This window comes from Acanthisitta chloris, unplaced genomic scaffold, assembly GCF_000695815.1.
Source record: "Acanthisitta chloris isolate BGI_N310 unplaced genomic scaffold, ASM69581v1 scaffold1237, whole genome shotgun sequence".
Lineage (NCBI taxonomy): Eukaryota > Metazoa > Chordata > Aves > Passeriformes > Acanthisittidae > Acanthisitta > Acanthisitta chloris.
This window is the reverse complement of record NW_008682975.1, coordinates 45,286-51,200: the sequence shown is the minus strand read 5'-3', so window position 1 is coordinate 51,200 and position 5,915 is coordinate 45,286.

Genomic DNA, 5,915 nt, shown 5'->3' with positions numbered 1-5,915 from the left:
ATGGCTGATTGCAGCTGTGCGTGCCAGAGATCTTAAAGATAACAAGTTCCTACCAGCTTGATATAAATAGATGGCCAGGGAGAAGACTTTATCTTTGCCCCTCTCTGCCAAAGGAGTTCAATCCTTATCAGTCCAAGAGCATCTGTGTGTGAGAGAAGGAGGAAGAGAGATGTTATGAATGCCTGTGGGGAAAACTGTGCTTGGAGATGGTATCCTACTGCAACCTGGAGAATCTCACCACGATATGTAACTCCATGGGAAATGGAAGTATTGTTGGCTCTGCTGTGGGCTGAGCACTGTGTGAGGCTTTCTGTTGCTTCCTTTCACCACAGCTTTTCATCAGAGGCTGGAAGTAGAAATGTGTATGGTGTTGCTGACCTGCCTGTGAGCAGGAAGCACAGGGAAGGAGCCTGGCTCTGGAGCAGAGGGTTGCAGTCTGCTACCCAGGGGGATGAGGTTGTTTTAGTCTCTGGCTGGTTGACAGGGCAACTTTCTCCTGCAGCACCACTTGCTTTCCCTGGGGAATAGCCCCTGTTTCTAGGCTGGACCTCTGGCTCATCACCCAGCTCCTCTCCTGCCCTCTGCCTTCTACAGAAAGCTGTTTAATCAAGGGTGTATCAAAATCCATCTGTCTGCACTGGTGTCAACAGCTTAGCTTCAGGGACATTTTAAATCATTTTCTTACCACATTCTGTAATGGATTTTGTTGCTGAGAGAATGGAAAGCAGGGCAGCAAAGGTGTTTTAATTACATCTGATTGTGGCATCTTGCAGCCTTGCCCTGACAGTTGTTCTGGCACAGCACCATTTAGAGCCTGCTTGTGCCAGCACAGCCATTTAGCTGGGGGTTTTCTGATCACAGAGGAAATCGTTGGTATTTCACTCCTGACACCATACTGGGGCTGTGGCTTCTTTCTCTACCTTGCTTTTGTGGCAACAGTTTCTTCCTCAATAGAGGATTCTAGTCTTTGCTTATCCTGTCTCTTGGAAGCAGTGAAAACCACAGCCACCTGCCCTATTGTGTGGGCATCATATCTGGGCACAGCAGAGGTGCTTTGCTTGCTCTGAAGAGAACCTGCAATTACTGCAAGGGAAATGTCCCTCTGAACCCTTTCCCCCAACTCACATCTTGGTTTCACAGCCTGTCAACATACAAAGGACTTCCCTTTTTCTGAGTCAAGCAGAGGAAGATTGAAATGCTGTCTCCAGCAAGACTATTTCAGGGAAGAAGGAGGGAAAGCTGCAGGTCTGAAAACCCCTGGACAGACCCATGGGGCTGGATCAGTGAGAGGAGTAAGCCCTGGGACAGGCAGGAGTGTAGCAGGTGCAATGAAGCACATTTTTGGAAGAGCCTGCTCACCACACAAGAGGAATTCCAGCTGGGTACATGTTGAAGTGCCAAGAACTATTTGTATCTGCACATATTTTAGGTGTATTTTCACTAGCACTCAGGGCTAGTGGTCTCTGCAATGCTGCCTGTGTGTTTTCTGAAGCATTCAGCAGGCAGCAGCTCCCAGTGCCCATATTTGACCTGCCTTTTCAAACTGTTGAACAGAGAGAAACTGTTTGAATCTAACCTGGGGTTTGGAGGAAGGAGAATCTGAGGATGGAGGAGGGCAGAGTTAATGTAGTTTTTCTGTATGAGTGCTAATATGTGATTCCATTCTTAACAAAGCTTTTGGCTCTGATTTAATAGGAAACTCAATCCTCAATATCCACAATTTTTCAGTGTTGGAATGTATTTGTGTTCCTGGCAACACTCATCCATGTCATTTCCTCCTGTTAATAGATATAACCTCAGCTGCAGATTAGAAGTGCTTTGTTTGTGATTCCTAGGTGCTCTACACTTGATGCATCATCATCTTTTGACAGACACAGGGCAAACTCCACTCCTCCCTTCTGGCCTGGGTTGCAATGATGGATTAAGTAGGTAAGTAATAGAGTGGTAATGAGATAACCACTGACATCGAGCATTAACGTGGGAATAAATGAAGTTACCATCCAGAACTAATGTCCTGAACTATCACTGGGTTGTAATTAATGAATGTGGTGGCTGAGATTTACAAGGATATTTTAGGATGCTGCTTGCATGCAGCTTTGGGTTTTATGGCTCGGTTGGAGAGAAATCAGTTAATGCCAGAAACTTAATAAATGGGCAGAAGCTGCTCTTTGTCAGTTTGTGTTGCCCTTTCTGTGGAAGAGGCCAGACTGGCACATGCAGAGTGTCTGCCTTGTCTCAGGGGGTAGAAGAGGGTAGGATGCTGTGGCCTCTGACTCTGGGTCACTCACTCTTTTAGTGCAAGGTATCTTGGAGGTTTTGTTTCCTCTGTTTTATTGGGAGAGAGTAGCAGGAGTCCTGGTGGGAACGGTGCATTTGAAGTGAACCCATGGACAAGTTTGCTTGTACTTAGAAGAGATTGCTGGTGACAGGGATTCTCCAGCCAGGACCTCTGAACTGAGCAATGGCAAAGCTGCCCTGTTCTGCCCCATGAAGGTAGGACATCTGGTTCCTTCTTCAGGTCTTCTCCCTGTGCCTCTGGCTCTGCCTCCTGCTTGTCACCCACTCCCTCACCCTGCTCTGGTGTCCATGTGATCCAGTGACTGCCTAGAGAAGAGATTGCTGGTGACAGGGATTCTCCAGCCAGGACCTCTGAACTGAGCAATGGCAAAGCTGCCCTGTTCTGCCCCATGAAGGTAGGACATCTGGTTCCTTCTTCAGGTCTTCTCCCTGTGCCTCTGGCTCTGCCTCCTGCTTGTCACCCACTCCCTCACCCTGCTCTGGTGTCCATGTGATCCAGTGACTGCCTAGACCTCATGCATGACTGGAGCAGGTGCAGGAATGGAGGTGTCCAAGCTGGACACATGCAGTGTGCCCATGGCCAAGGGGCTTTGGAGACCTATTCCTCCCTGCTGGCCCAGCTTCCTAGGCATGTGACACTGCTAAATGCTTCTCAGATGTGTGTGAATAACACTTTGGAGGTGGTTGCTAGGCTCTTGCAGAAAATACAGCAGAGCAGTCAAAATTCTTCATGTTAATTGGTAGGAATACTCTAGCCACCTCACTGCTGCCTCCCTCATCTTTCCATGGCAACCCTCTCTCTACAGCAGCCCAGGTGCTAGTGGTTGGATATAGTAGGAGGTTTTGAGCCTTCTGTCTTCCAAATCGCCCCTTGGAGCATGGAGGGAACATCTGTACTTTTAATGTATGGGCATCATGTGATACATCAAATAGCTTCCCTTGCTCTAACCATATTCCTTTTTTTATGCTATCAGAGACAGAAAACTTTGGAAACATGCCTGAATTCAACTCTTGCATTTTCTTGGTGAAAAGAGATGTTGCCTTGGTTTTTTAATGGGGAGGGAAAGGTGCTGAGAGAGTCCTGAGTGTTTCTCTTCCTTCCCTTGGCCTAAGCCATCACACCTCTCTGTGAGCTGGAGAGAGGGACCACACTCGCAGCATCTGATGAGCAAAGGGAAGCACAATCTTTTTCTCTCCTGCAGAGCTAAGCCAGGATGGAGCTGTGATGTCTCCTTCAGGAAGCCAGGATGGTGCATGGAAGGAGTGGAGATGACGGAGTGGAAAGGAAAGAGAAAGTTCAGGCATTGCATCATCCTCACTTCTGCTCCCTACTGTGAATAAACATGTGTGGGACACAAGACAACACAAATATGGGCACTGCCTGTTGGATGATTCCCAACTCTACCAGCATGGACAGAGTTGGGCATTACAGAGCAGAGGCGTCTTCCTTTTCCCCACTTCTCTGAAATGTTCTCCAGGCATATTCTAGCACAGTTATCTCTTTCCAGACCTGTTTTACAGGCACTTTTAATGACTCCTGGGGAAAAGCAGATTCAGATGGGCAGTGATGAAACCAGCCTGAAGCTGCCAAGACATGGGGAGGTTGCCACTTTGCCTGGAAGCATTACCCTTCCTTGGTGCAGGCTCTGTAGTTTCTTCTATGCTGAACAGCAGAAAGAAATTTCCACTTCCTGGGCCAGTACAAACCAAGACCCAAACTGAGGAAAGAATGGACAGTGTATTGAGGGACATGTAAATCTTTCTCCCTCAGCCTTGGGAAGTTTATTGCCTCCCACAAAGTACACAGTGTGGCTGTCATTCCCAAGGAACCCAGACAGGCTATTTAAATGACAAGGGAAAATTACCCAGGCTGTTCTCCAGAAGGCATCATTAAATTAAAATTAATGCTGGTAAACAGGGATAAAAACCAGCAGGGTTGTAACAAAATTTGGACCAGATTGGGTTTCCCAGCTGTCAGGCTGCATGTTGTCTTAAAGGCAGTGGGTAAAGGGACAGGGTAAGCTGAGTTCAGCAGCTCTTGCTGGAAGGGGCTATGAGATTGGGGTGGGAGATATCTGGGCTCCAGTGGCACCTATTAAAATTAATGCTGGTAAACAGGGATAAAAACCAGCAGGGTTGTAACAAAATTTGGACCAGATTGGGTTTCCCAGCTGTCAGGCTGCATGTTGTCTTAAAGGCAGTGGGTAAAGGGACAGGGTAAGCTGAGTTCAGCAGCTCTTGCTGGAAGGGGCTATGAGATTGGGGTGGGAGATATCTGGGCTCCAGTGGCACCTGCTGCATGATCCAATGCTTTAATCCATTCAGGCCCCCTGTCTTTCTGGGAAGCAGCGATGGTGTTCTGTCTGATGGTTGTTATATCTTGTATCTATTCACCTGATGGTTATCTGCTGCTCTCCAGAGTTTGCCCTCAACATCCAAGCACTGCTCTAGGACTCTGGGAATGTGCCCATGTGGTTGTTGGCTACAGGTGTTTCATGTGAGTGTGTTTGGGAGCAGATCTCAGGCTGTTGGGGCAGTGATTTGTGCCAAGAAGGTGATCCTGAGTTCAGACAGGAAAGGTGCAGAGGGGCACAGCAATTCCCCTCTGTGTTTTGTCTGTTCCAGTGGGAATAGGAGCATGCCCAGACTGTGCAGAGTGCGGATTACTAGGAACATGGGTTCACTGTACTGGGAGAAAGGCTCAGGTTTGATGCCTTGTCTCCTACTGGTGTTGGGTACAGGCTAAACAGGTCCCAGAGCATCCCAGGGAAAATACTCTGGCAACAGAGCTGTGTGTTATTACTCTCTTCTAGGTAAAGAGCTTTTTCCAACCTCACAGCATACTAACTGGCACTGGGTGTTCAACTGACCTGACACTTTGGAATAAGTCAAGTCTAGTATAACCAATGCAAAATTTCTAGCCCCAGAATTGAAGCAGTAGCCCACGTTTTCAGGTAACCACTGATTTGATGGTACTAGTAAGAAGGGAGAGGTATAAAAGGAGTCAGCCACATTCTTGCAGTGCCTGAGAGGGTTGGATAGTATGTTTGGAAAGAAAGGCAGCAAGTCTCATCTCTGAGCACAGCTATCTTTAGCACAGATGAGCAGCATAAATCCCAACATCCATAGAAAGTTTCCCAGTCCATCAGTCAATGAAAACAACAGCAGAACAATCCTTTGGTTCCTCAAGAAGTATCATTTACCTTGTATACTCCCTAATGAGGCTGTGTTTGCTCAGGTATCAATGATTTTGATGGCAGGTTTTGCAGGGTGGGTTGGCTGCTGGAATCTCCATGCAGCAGCTCTCAGAGCCAAGTGAAGCAGCTGAGATAAGGAGCTGTGATGCCTCCACCCGAGTGCAAGGAACTAGGGCTGGATGTCTAAAGTCATCCTCATCAAAGAGATGGAGGAGAGTCTGGACAGGTCACGACTCATGCTGGAATGGAAAGCAACGTGGAGAGAAGCCCAACACACAAGTCTTGTTTTAGAGCCCTCATCCCTGTGGGAATCCACAGGCTGTGGATGGGGAGACATCAGCCCCTTTTCACCAGTCAAGCTGCTGTCAGGTTGCTGTCTCAGAAGTGGAGAGCTTTCTTTTGGTTGGGTTTTTTTTTCTG